Source organism: Danio rerio, chromosome 25, assembly GCF_052040795.2.
Source record: "Danio rerio strain M-AB ecotype USA chromosome 25, GRCz13ab, whole genome shotgun sequence".
NCBI lineage: Eukaryota > Metazoa > Chordata > Actinopteri > Cypriniformes > Danionidae > Danio > Danio rerio.
Genome location: NC_141045.1, coordinates 14,482,657 through 14,497,459, shown reverse-complemented (window position 1 = coordinate 14,497,459; position 14,803 = coordinate 14,482,657). Strand labels below are relative to the sequence as shown.

At 29.6% G+C, this 14,803-nt stretch overlaps 1 long non-coding RNA gene across 2 annotated transcripts; it reads right to left on the bottom strand.

The window, feature by feature from the left end:
- Window positions 1–609: 609 nt before the first annotated feature.
- On the bottom strand, window positions 610–7,466 carry LOC141380924 (uncharacterized). Of its 2 annotated transcripts, XR_015526324.1 has the most exons (5): window positions 7,422–7,466; window positions 5,771–5,851; window positions 5,122–5,206; window positions 986–4,157; window positions 610–716 (listed from the first exon to the last, which is right to left on the bottom strand). It is a non-coding gene; the product is annotated as an uncharacterized LOC141380924 (long non-coding RNA). The 2 variants fall into 2 exon arrangements; XR_015526323.1 differs by lacking the exon at window positions 610–716 and having other exon boundaries at window positions 859–4,157.
- Window positions 7,467–14,803: the final 7,337 nt, after the last annotated feature.

Here is a 14,803-nt window from a genome sequence, read left to right as displayed (position 1 = left end):
AGGTTACTGGACCATGGACACCATTTTGCCCTCCTTTTGGTAATGCTAGCATTTTCATAAACGGTATATGTAATGCAATCAAATGTTGTTCTAAACTATTCAAACATGACAATTCTTCTGGAACAGGATGAACTTTCAACTTGTTTGTTGCACATTCAGGTGGAATCTCACCTTTGTTAATCTTATAATGACATGTGTAACAAATCCACAGCTTGCCTCTAGGTGAATCCAACCACTGACATGGCATTACACAGGTACTATTACATTTGTGTAAATATTCCTCAGTTATACATTTATCATAAATCGAACCTATTGCTTTCCTGTTATAATAATCTCTGTTACAATGTAAAACCTGATGTCGAAACAACAATCGTTGGCAAACACAACACACAAAATCTGGCCCATCTTTTATCAAATCCAAAAAACGCTGCATAACAAAATCAAACTGTTTTGCTTTTTCTTTGATTTGTTCCCTTTTATGCTTCATACCTGCTTTAACACGCTTCTTATGCTCTGCATTTTCATGGTACTTTTTTTTATTAATAGCAATTACATTTTGCCTGTGCAACTGATTTAACTTATATTTTCTTTTACTCATTTCCTTTACTGTTTTCTTGTGTAGCATATTTTGCTGATACTTTAGTCTGCTCATGCACTTTACCTTCTCTTTATGCAAAGCATTCTGTTCATATTTCATTTTGCTCATGTTTTTTACTCTTTCTTTATGCAAAGAATTCTGTTCATATTTCATTTTGCTCATGTTTTTTACTCTTTCTTTATGCAAAGCATTCTGTTCATATTTCCTTTTGCTCATGTTTTTTACTCTTTCTTTATGCAAAGCATTCTGTTCATATTTCCTTTTGCTCATGTTTTTTACTCTTTCTTTATGCAAAGCATTCTGTTCATATTTCCTTTTGCTCATGTTTTTTACTCTTTCTTTATGCAAAGCATTCTGATCATATTTCCTTTTGCTCATGTTTTTTACTTTTTCTTTATGTAAAGCATTCACACAATACTTCGTTATACTAGCATTACGTTTTTTCTTCTTATACAACACATTTTTTTGATATCTTATTTTACAAGCATTGTTTTTCTTTTCTTTATACAAGACATCGAGATACCTACTTTTTCCCATGACCATTTTGCTTGAAGTATGCATATTTAACGTCACTATTCTCTGTCTGTTTGAATTCTTCCTACTCATATATTGTGTGTCAGACAAATTTCCCACTTTACACAAATCAAAACAATCATTCTTATCAACATGGTGGACACAAATTACAGGCTCAAAAATATTATTCTCACACTGTTTTAAATAAATACCTTCACTTCTCTTCATTGTATTAATGCAACTATATTTGACCCATTGTGCTCCATTAAATAGAAAAAGATTGACATCCAAAGCATTTGCTGTACATTGGAATTCTATGTCTGAAGCACACTGTCCAACATATTGCATCTGTGACTTTGAAATATATTCTGACATTGATGCAAATTCATTTCCTACTAAGTGACTGTGTTCTTTACTTTGATTTTCCATATACTTCACAACAGCAAGTCTAATTTTCCGATGGCTCTTTTCAGAACCATTAATAAATCTGGCTACTGCTCTGAAAAAACTATTACCATCCTTTACAACTTTACCTGTCTTACAAACAACACCCAAAGACCCATAAACAGTTGGTACTTGTATATTTTCTTTTTCAAAATTCAAATGTAATTTGTCACATAAAGTTTGTGCAGCTTCTGTAGACAGAGGATTATATGTCATCTGACCTGAATTTTCCACAACTTTAGCATTAGAATCTTCCACCATTCCCAGTTCACAACAAGTGTTATTGTGCATTGCTTTTAACATGCGATGCGATTGTTGTCCGGTCATGAACAGTGTTTCCCTATCAATAAGCTCTTTCTTGTTTTTTAGAGTGAGAACATTATTTTTGTCCATAATCTTTGCTCTAACACTGTATCCTTCAGTGAAACACGTACTGATCTTGCAGTAACCATAGCAACTTTGTACTTCAGGCTCATTAACACAAACTACAGTCTCGTAGTGGTTTTCGTTACAGTTTTCTAAGTAAATGCTATGTTTTGAAATAAGCTTACCACTGCAACTGTATTTCAACCAGTGACCATCATAAAATGTAAATACATCAATTCCTAAATAATCTGCTGTTGCTTGTATTTCAACCTCCGTAGCCCAGCTATTAACAAATCTCATTTTGGACCTGTTAATATACTCTGACACAGATGAATATTCTCTTCGTAAAATATTTCTATATTTTTCACAATTCTTTTCCAAATGCATCACAACAGCAAGCCGAATTTTTCTGTGATACTTTTGTGTACCAATAACTGCTTGGGAAATAGCTCTAAAGAAACAGTTCCCATCAGCCACAATACTCTCATTTTTGCATGGAACTCCTAATAAGCCAACATGGGAAAATACTGGAACATTTACTTTTTCACAATCCACCTTTAAACGGCTACACAAAGTTTGACAAACATGTTGACAAATAGGACTGAACATCATATTGTTCTTTTTTATATCACGAACAAATTCAACATCTGAATTAACTTCACGAACATCAAATCGTTTTACTTTCTTTGAAGAACTATTGCTTGCTGAAATGTTGCGCTTGGGTCTTGCATCATTGTTCACTACTAGATCTCTTCCAGAATCCTCATCAAACTCCATTTCAAATGTTTCGTCAGAGCCTTTACAACTGTCTGCCATTCTTCGAACGGTGACATGAACACCAGCTATTTCAAAAAGTTTTTGCTTCTCACTGAGCCCTTTAGATAAAAGGCAAATGTGACTGAACAAATCTTTAAGAGTGGAAAAGTATAAAACAACACTTTTTCCATTTCCATCAACCATACCAAGAGCACTTCGTGCATGAGAATCAACCAGTGCATACTGTCCATTGTGAGAAATGATTGCACATGTACTGCTACACAATGTCAGAAGACACCTGTCATACTGTGAAAACATGTTTTCCAATCCACTTGAAAGACTGCTGTAAGCACCACTCTCAATAAATTCACCATCAACAACATCTACATCACCACTGACAAAATTACCATATTCAAACAAAAAACTTTCTCCATCAATATTAGACTCCTTTGGCAAATCAGGGACACACAACAGATTTGATGAGTGGCTAATCCTATTGGTCTCTCGCAATCCGGTGTACAACTCATCTCCTAACACTACAACTTTGTCAAGGTCTTTGCTCTGCCATGAGAAGACACTATCCACTGTATGCTTTGCTAGGCTTACTAAAGCTATTGCCATACACTGGACTCCTCTGTATTTAAATTGCTCATTGCCCTGGTGAAATGATCCTCTTAAACTGTTTTCAGTGCTGACAGAAGTGGCATCCTCACACCCAGTTGCATCTTTACATCCAGCACTGACACCTTCGCATCTGACAGAACTGCTTGTCTGTTGATCATGATCATCTTGGGCTGCTTTTACAGAAATGCTACTAACAGCATACCACTGTGCATCTAAAGAGCTTCTAAGATTTCTGATATGAACCATCAGATCATTAAGGCATGTGTTGAAAACAACCACAGGCGTGCCAATATTAGATGCCAATCCAAACATATCTCGGATGCCAAAATCAGCCATCACAAAATAATTGTTGTGATGAATAATGACGCTTATTGCACTATTAAGGTTTAGGAAACACATTCCATCCCTCAACAAATATTCTTGCAGCTTTTCGTACATTACAGCCTCCTCTTCTAACATTTCAAAACCTCTGTACTCTGGCAAACCAATTTCTAATTTCCACTTTCTGCCAAACACATTGTGCTGTTCTATCAAAGTGCACAACTCTTTCTCTCTACAGTCTGTTTTCTGACTTGTCTCAGCTACATATGTGGCTAACTTACTTCCTTCCACACAAATGTCATCAACATCTGTTTGTACCCAAGTACAAACAGGAGCAATCACATGTTTGATTGCAGCCACAGCACAATATCCAGTCAATGAATTCACATCACAACTCAACGGTGCATCTCTTACATCACTACCAACAACAACAGGCCGCTGCAGTGTTTCTGTACATACACAAACTTTAGCATCGCTCTTACTTTTGATGCTTTTTGGTGTGCGCCGCATGCGAAAACCCTTTTTTCTCGGCATCCTGAAAGGAAAAAAACAACAGTAGTTATTAAAGCGTACTTGGTGTTTTCAAGATCATTGAAAATGCTTACGTATATAATTAATAAAATATTCAAATAAACATTATTATATCTTATTATTCAGCCATATATTAAAAGTTACTTTGCATGTTAATAAATGCTTTTTTAGATCAACTTCATCCAGTTTTGTGATCTAATCTAAAGTGAGGACTATGTATGCTTTATAAATTTATTATAAATGACAATTAAAGGTTCAGTTATATTCTAAACAGGAAAAAATAAAATAAACAACTTTATTTGTTTCTATTCATTTCAAAATACACAAATGAAACTGTATCAAATGAATAATAAATCTTTGCAATCTAAAATAAAATCAGTTTACAGTTTAAACATTGCCAAATAAAACTGAAATGTTGTATCATAATATATTGTTAAATTATTATATTGTTTTTCCCAGTAATGGGTTGCAGCTGTAAGAGCATTTGCTGTGTAAAACATTTGCTGATTAAGTTGTCGTTTCATTACCCTGTTGCGACCCCAGATTAATAAAGGGACTAACCCGAAAAGAAAATGAATGAATATTATATTGTTGTTGTAACTAATACTATATCCCTGCATAATAAAAATATACATTTTAATTTGAATAGTTTTCAATTATCTTTAAAAACCACCAACTATTCTTAAATAACTAGTTTGTAAATAATGAAATACTTAATTTGTGTGTTTAATGAAAACTTAAATAACCAACCTATGAAAATAGTCATTAAGCACAATATACATGTTATACATATATATAAGTCAAGAATATTTGTAGTACTGCTTACAAATATCTAATAATGTTAAGTTAATGCTTAACAAATAATGAGTTAACAATTTGCTAATGCTTAACAAATGATTCATAGTTTTCAATTATAATAAAGTGTTACTGCATTTAATTTTCAATGTTATCAACAAATAACAACTTACTTTGCTTCCCACCAAAATTCTTTGCTGAAATTCTCAGAGGGCCTTGCAATATGTAGGTGCCTCGATTGTTTAATTATGTGAAGAACTGTAAATAGAAAAAAACATATATATATAGTTCATTAGTGTCATAGTGTATACAAAAACATGAAAACACAATTACAGCAAAGCTCATGATTTTCAGGTAGTTGCCCTAAAATATTACTTGTTACTTTTATAATTTGCAATTTTATTACTTTTCTTTTATTAAATTTATTTACTGTTTAAAATTCTAATAAATGTTTTAGACAGACATGAACATATACAAAATCTGTAATATAACAGAGAGAAAACAAACAATAAAATAAATTTTAACTGAAAACAACTAGAATAACTAGCATAGTAGATCGTCACCTTGGAATTGTAAGGTTCTATCAATAATTTTAAAATATTGAGCTTTAAAATTTTTGCGTTCCATAGCAAACAGTATGTATGTAACATTTGTTTTTTAAATAAAAAGTCTTAAAAAGTAAAAACTTATCAAAAACATTCCATAATGTAAATAAGTTGTCATTTAATAAGAAAATGTCAATAACTCAATTTTGACAAAAATGTCAGCTAGAACCTTATAATTCTAAGGTGACGAGGTATTAAATAACAATTACAAACTTACTTTGATTCCCACAAAATTCTTTTGTTTTGCTCTGAAATTCTCAGAGAGTCTTAAAGTAATTGCCTTGTTCGTTAAATGATCCTTGAAAAAGAAACACAAAATAACAATGTTCACTTTAATCGTAGTGTGCAAACAAGCATGCATACAACAGAAAACTTGAACAACAGTTTCATATTCTTCATTCCCATTGAAATTACAATGCCCCCTGTTTTATTATTTTGCATTTTATTCATATTATTTACTGTTTAAATAACTATGAAATAATTGTTATCAGACAAACACATTAAGTCACTCCAACAAATATATTTAATTCAATTAACAAATGACAATAAAAACAATAGAAAAAGAACAATATGCAACCTTTAATTACCAACTTAACTGTTTTAATTTAGCAAACCTGTATATTCAAAAACTTTAAAAGTTCAATAATGAGAGTTTAAAATAAAAACAACAATTGCTCATTGACTGACAAGCATTATTCTTCATTCAAGCAGTCACATTCAATGCACAATATCAAACAGGAAAAATCACATCACATCACAAAGTCTTTCATTCAACAGTTTACACTGACCCCTCACAGCCTTTCAAATAATCAAAACCACAAAAATTCTTAAATGTAAAAAAAGCACAAAAGGATCTTACTACCAGTGCATTTTCTGAAACTACATTGGTACTTTGCATTTAAATTTTATCTCAATCTATAATTGATTTATATAAAATCCAATGATCAAGCCTTTTAACCAGCATATTTAAATTCCAAAAAATACACTATTCACACATTGTCAGTCCATCTGACCAATCCCACAATACATACATTATAAGCTACCTACAACAATCTGTATATCAGTAGCTACATTACTCAAAAACAAACCTTTTCCATAAAATAATAAAAAAAAATTACAGCAAAATTATAGACAATTAACAAACGTCAACACAAACAAAAATAATGTCATATTAAATATAATTTAATATAATGCAACAGATTTAGTCTTTTTACCTTTTACAACTTTCTTTATAATTATTCAGTGTTCAACTGAAAAAAAAAATCTTATACTATTTACTTTTAATGTAAAAGTAAATAGTAAGACCATTTACATTTTTTGGTGAACTGCCACTTTAACTTTTTTTACATTTTAAAAATTAACATTTGTAATAACTCTTTCATAATAACTGATTTATTTTGTCTTTAACATGATGACAGTATACATAATATTTGTCTAGTTATTTTGCAAAATACTAATTTTCTACTTAAAGCACTATTTACAGCTTAACTATAGGCTGAAAAAATGTTTGTCTTATAGCCAACAAAGGAAAAAAAAAGGAAATCAATAATACTGATCTAAAACAAAAATGTTTTAAAACTTAAACCTGCACAATGTTTTTTTTCCAACCATAAAGACTTTTTTTCTCCAAACAGATAAAGCTTTGTATAACATTTCTATCATAATGAACTTTCTTTCTTTGTTCAAACAGCCACTCACATCAAAAATCAGCACAACAAACTGTTTATCCACAACTAACCACTCAAGTCTTGAGCATAAAGATAGGCTAGAAATGTGACACTTATTTTACTAACATGTAGGTCTCATGAAACAAAATGTAAAACAATGTACATTCTGCCCACATTCACTGATATAAAAAAAAATCTTACCTGTGTGTGTGCTTAAGCTCCAGTTTAGTGCTCGTGACACAATGTAACACTGTCTATTTACAGTCCAATTTAAATGCCAATAGCACACCTCTCATTCACAGGTCAGCCCATAAGGTCATTCCCGCCCACAAGAAAGCTACTACTGAAAGCCAATGAAAAATAACTAGTCTAATATTATTTACTGTCATCATGACAAAAATAAAATAAATCAGTTATTGAATATTGAAGTAGAAATGAGTTATTAAAACTATTATGATTAGTAATGTGTTGAATCCTTTTCAAATCCTTTAAATTTGTGGAAAACATAAAAAGGGGGGCTAATAATTCAGCAGGGCTAATAATTCTGACTTAAACTGTATATATATATATATATATATATATATATATATATATATATATATATATATATATATATATATATATATATATATATATATATGTGTGTGTGTGTGTATATATATATATATATATATTTAATTTTTGGATTGTAGGGCCAACATTTTACATAATTTTGTTTTCTTAAAAAAATTAAATAACTACTTCTGTACTCAAAAAAAAAAAAAAACGTAATACTCCACATCATAATTTCACAGACATTCAAATTAAATTCCTCAGATTTGACGCAGATTCAGATGTTGCAGTACTACCAGCTAATTATAAATAACCTATTTAAACTGATGTATGAAAGCTCACAGTTTGAATGACAATTACGTATACTGATAAAAGTATACTGTTTTTATTATTACAATGGACAAAGAAATAAAGTAAAATTATATATATCAACTTAAAAAAATGCCCAAAGCATTTATCAAATGACCAAAAAATCAGGTTTACATTCCTTTTGTACATGTTTCAACAACAGTTTACCAAACAGTTGCTTAAAATTAACGAATTAATTAACTCACATGAATAAACAATAATCAATATTTTCATTTGCAAACTTTATTAATGTTAGTTTAACTGCTCTTGAAAATAAATACTTATCTTATGTCCAAATGCAAATACCTTGACATTAAAACTATACAAAATAAGAATTTGGGTAATTCAGGATTCACAATTTGAATGGAAAAGTTACAAAGACATTGTTTGATTCAAACTCAAGTTTTTGTGCTTAATTGGAGAGGTGTGGGAATGGGTTTGATGCACACCACTTTTATCACACCTTTGGTTTTATCTGTGAAAATCCCAGGCCCCATTTACACTGATGTGTTTGAGTTTCAAAACAGCAGGGGTGTGGGGCTGTGGACCCTGCCTAATCTAAAAGAAACTCTGATCAAAGAAACTTTGACAAAAGAAACTCTGACCAAAGAAACTTTTCCATTTAAGGCCCAAACAATAATTTGTTTGATACAATTTTTGCTAACTAAATTTTAAATAAATATGCTTTTATTCTTAAACTGTAAACTGCACATAATATTTTCAAAGACACTCAGTTCCTCGGATGTGACACTGCATAAATATTGCTTTGCTAACAAACTGGTAAAACTAAGCTCTTTAAACTGGATTCTGTATAATAAAAGTTTTTATTCTTTATTTTTAGGTACTGTTATTATTACAACAAAGAATGAATGTAACTGTACTTTAATAGTCATATATTTTTATATCTACTTAAAAATGTGCAGGTCTATGATTGTAACTCACATAAATAAACAACAGTCAATATTTATTCTACAAAGTTTATTAATGTTTGTTTGACTGCCTCTAAAAAATCTTATGTCTAAATGCAGATACATTGACATAAATAATCATACAAAACATCACTCCTGAAAATTTAGTGCATTTTTATTTAACTCTTATAACAACACTAAACATTTCTTAAACACACATTGTTGTCCCAACCCTAGACTAAAATCACACAAACTAAAAGTGGGGGGAAATACTTGAACATAAAAAATAAGTTGTACAAAAAAAACAATACTTGTTTTTCTGTGAAAAAAAAAAAAAAAATATATATATATATATATATATATATATATATATATATATATATATATATATATATATATATATATATATATATATATATATATATATATGAATATATATGAATATATGCATCCCATTTTGAAAATGAACATTTTTCTCCATTTTTTTTTAGTGAATATGGTTAATTTATGCTAGTGCATTTTAACAAAACAGATTTATGAAACAGATGAATTTATTTAAATAATATTTTAGTCACAAAACATCTTTAGAAATGGAAAGATAATACATATAAATTCATGCAAAATATTGCAAACAAATTTACAAACTACAAAATTTCTACTAAATTGTCTATATTTTTTGTTTCTCTTGATTTTTGTTATTTTTTAAAAATATTTGATATTTTTCCCTATCATATAAATTAGAGCTACTAATTTTTGAACCTTTATCATAAGTTATTTTGTTAGATTAGCTCCAGATTTGGCTTCAGGGCTGACTAATCTAATGTATATGCACAAATTTAATAATGTAAAGCGTCTTATAGAAAATATTCATGTAAATGAGAGATTTGTGGGGAGTGTAAAAATTGTATATGTATGTATAATTTTTAAATATTTTTTTATGGTACTAAGTAACCAGTCCAGTAGTCTAAAACCAGCAATGTGACTTTCCACACAACATGAAAAACAGATTAGTATGGATTTTCAATGACATTTGGGGGATGTATTTTAAGTCACATACTCCTCCTACAACAGTTGCAATGAATGCATTTGTTTTTATCATCTTAAATTAGCAGAATGTGCATCTAAACTTAAAATAAATCTTAAATCTTGATAAAATGTCATAATAAGAAATCATAAAATAATAAATGTCAATATATTTCAACAACACAACACTTTAAACAAGTTTTATAGTATAACAACATATAAAATAATAAATATATTGCAACAACACAACACAACACTTTATTTTACACAAAATATTTATTAAAGTTTACAAAACAAAAATCTAAATTTTCTTTATAGTAACCCACTGGTAAATTCACAAGTGCTGGTTGTGTAAACAAGACACAAGAATAGCTCTTTTTTCTCATATTTCCTGCAAGAAAATTTCCATGTCCTCTACTCTCTAAAAATTAACCAGAAGGGAGCCAGAATTTGTTCTCCATCCATTTCACCTTCATAAAACATGGTGTTTACGAACAAATCTTGCATTGTGATAGCCAACAAGGCATATATATATATATATATATATATATATATATATATATATATATATATATATATATATATATATATATATATAAATATAATTTAATTACATTTTTGGATTGTAGGGCCAACATTTACATAATTTTGTTTTCTTAAAAAAATTAAATAAATACTTCTGTACTTAAAAAAAAAAAAAAACGTAATACTCCACATCATAATTTCACAGACATTCAAATTAAATTCCTCAGATTTGACGCAGATTCAGATGTTGCAGTACTACCAGCTAATTATAAATAACCTATTTAAACTGATGTATGAAAGCTCACAGTTTGAATGACAATTAAGTATACTGATAAAAGTATACTGTTTTTATTATTACAATGGACAAAGAAATAAAGTAAAATTATATATATCAACTTAAAAAAATGCCCAAAGCATTTATCAAATGACCAAAAAATCAGGTTTACATTCCTTTTGTACATGTTTCAACAACAGTTTACCAAACAGTTGCTTAAAATTAACGAATTAATTAACTCACATGAATAAACAATAATCAATATTTTCATTTGCAAACTTTATTAATGTTAGTTTAACTGCTCTTGAAAATAAATACTTATCTTATGTCCAAATGCAAATACCTTGACATTAAAACTATACAAAATAAGAATTTGGGTAATTCAGGATTCACAATTTGAATGGAAAAGTTACAAAGACATTGTTTGATTCAAACTCAAGTTTTTGTGCTTAATTGGAGAGGTGTGGGAATGGGTTTGATGCACACCACTTTTATCACACCTTTGGTTTTATCTGTGAAAATCCCAGGCCCCATTTACACTGATGTGTTTGAGTTTCAAAACAGCAGGGGTGTGGGGCTGTGGGACTCTTGACCCGTTTTTCACACCTTTAGATGGCTCATCTTGGACCCCAAACCTGACTGTTTCCATTGATGTAGCACACTTTGATGAGATGCTTTCATCTTCAGTGGGACAGAGATGGGAGCTAAAATCAACCAAACTAAAAGTGGGGGGAAATACTTAAACATAAAAAATAAGTTGTACAAAAAAAAAACAATACTTGTTTTTCTGTGGGAAAAAAAAAAAAAAAAAAAAAAAAAAAAAAAAATATATATATATATATATATATATATATATATATATATATATATATATATATATATATATATATATCCCATTTTGAAAATGAACATTTTTCTCCATTTTTTTGTGAATATGTTTAATTTATGTTAGTGCATTTTAACAAAACATATTTATGAAACAAATACATTTATTTAAATAATATTTTAGTCACAAAACATCTTTAGAAATGGAAAGATAATACATATAAATTCATGCAAATTATTGCAAACAAATTTACAAACTACAAAATTTCAGCTAAATTGTCTATATTTTTTGTTTCTCTTGATTTTTGTTATTTTTAAAAAAATATTTTATATTTTTCCCCTATCACATAAATTTGAGCTACTAATTTTTGAACCTTTATCATAAGTTATTTTGTTAGATTAGCTCCAGGGGGGTATTCCAGAAAGCTGGGTTAACTTACCATCTGCTAAACCCTGAACTCTCGGTTGATTTACCCAAAACCTGCTTACCGCGAGTATGTTGGTTCCAAAACAGGTGACAAGAGTTAGTTAAATCAACCTCATGAAGATAACCGCGGGTTTATGCGCGTGCACGGCCCACACCTGAAGGCATTTTCAGTAGATCGCCGAATTCACGAGTCACCATAAAAAACACGGTGAGAAAAAAAGGGCAACACACTTTACAGAGGCAGAGCTGGAGGTTTTAAACACAGAGATTACAGATCTGCTTCAACGAAGGAAAGAAATATAGAATAAGAAATAGATAAGAAAAGAAAAAATAGATAATAAGAAAGTTTGTTAGTTCATTAAATTACACATGCCACCCTCCATTTTATTCATTGTAATAAACAAATAAACTTCTCTTTAACATCCTTTTGAGTATGTTGTGTAACCATTAATGCATTTATTTTTATTGCCATTAATTTCTTAAGGCCACAATATGTGTGTTGACTAATAAGGCTTATAGAAATTGTAATCTTTCTGGAGCTAGAACTCTGTCCAAAGTCATTAAACACAGAAACATTCTCCTAAAAGGTAATATTTAATTACTGGAGCTCTGTATTTAACACTCTAGAACAGTGGTTCTCAAACTGTGGTACCTATACCACTAGTGGTACGCAGCCTTCCTTCTAGTGGTACGCGGAGGAATGAAATATGTCATGTACATGCCATACACATTTCAAAATTGATCAAAAATGATGTATATAATATGTCAAATATGACATATAGCCTATATTTCTAATGTAATCTGCCATGTTTTTTAACTGCAGAGTTGTAGCTGCTTTACTGGGCCTACTACGCTATTGTATTTCAATACTGCTCATTTTGGTGGTACTTGGAGAGACAATTTTTTTCTGAGGTGGTACTTGATGAAAAACGTTTGAGAACCACTGCTCTAGAATATTCTTTCTGTCATGCAGCAAAAAGAAAGAGGCCTGTCTAACTGCTGTGGTCCACCAGTTAGAGGAGATGCTGTGTCCTATAATAAAGGCTCATCAGTGGTTGAGTTTTTGACTTAAACCACACAATATGTCACTGTTGTAAGTGATTGTTGTTAGGTAGCTTTAGGTTCTTTTTATGCTTTTTATTTTGCATGCAGACAAAGTTCCTTCTGCTTCAACTAACAAGCAGTGTAAGAATTTGTCTGCACTTTTCCATATTTGAATATTACTCTTGGATCACAAAATCTTATATATATATATATATATATATATATATATATATATATATATATATATATATATATATATATATATATATATATATATATATATATACAGTTGAAGTCAGAATTATTAGCCCCCCTGAATTATTAGCACCCCTGTTTATTTTTTTCCCCAATTTCTGTTCTGTTCTGGGAAGATTGTTTCAGCACATTTCTAAGCATAATATTTTTAAAAACTTATTTCTAATAACTGATTTATTTTATCTTTTCCATGATGACAGTAAATAATATTTTACTAGATATTTTTCAAGACACTTCTATTCAGCTTAAAGTGACATTTAAAGGCTTAACTAGGTTAATAAGGTGAACTACACAGGTTAGGGTAATTAGGCAAGTTATTGTACAATGATGGTTTGTTTTGTAGATTATCGAAAAAAATTAGCTTAAAAGGGCTAATAATTTTGACCTTAAAATAGTGTTTAAAAAAATTAATAACTGCTTTTGTTCTAGCCCAAATAAAACAAATAAGACTTACTCCAGAAGAAAAAATATATCAGACATACTGTGAAAATTTCATTGCTCTGTTAACAATCATTTCGGAAATATTTTAAAAAGAAAATTAAAATTAAAAGGGGGCTAATAATTCTGACTTCAACTGTATATGTATATATATATGTATATATATATATATGTATATATATATATATATATATATATATATATATATATATATATATATATATATATATATATATATATATATAAAATTTTAATTCTAAAGTAGCTGTATAAGGTCCATTTTCAAATATAAATAAAGTCACATGAGCATCACCTTAAGGTGAGAAATTTATATGAAAAGTATGTTACACGTTAAACGTGCGTGTATAAAGCAGTGTAAAAAAATCATTTATTTTATTTCAGGAAATTAAGAAATTAACAGACCAAAATATTTGATTAAACATAGTTTTTTGACAAATTATATTTCTAAGCACTCTTCTATCTCTTTTGTCTGCCTGGGTCACTGAGATTTCCTCTGGGTCATGCTGCAGGTAGGGTGTCATCGTATAAGGCAGAAAAGGGTATCTTTTGTCCTCCAGCAAGTAACAATGTAGTGCCTAGTAATGATTCTATTGTATAATACAAATATAATAAAAATAAACATTGTGTAAAGCAACATTTGCTTTATGTTTTTTTTTTTTTTACTATATTTGTGTTATACACTTGAATCATTACTTCCTGAAATTCAGCCATTTAGCCTCAACATATAGTGATGAGGTGGGGTCATTACATATGTGCTGGTAGGATGAAGCAGTAATGAGTTTAATAGTTGAAACACCAAAAGATTGAGGACAGAAAATTAAGTTGTACCTGCACATTTATACTATGGACAGATTTCATATTATCAGTGTCCTTTAGTGACTGATGGAGCTTTAAAATTGGCTGCAAATGCACACAAGCATTTGGAAACCCTGAAAAAAATATT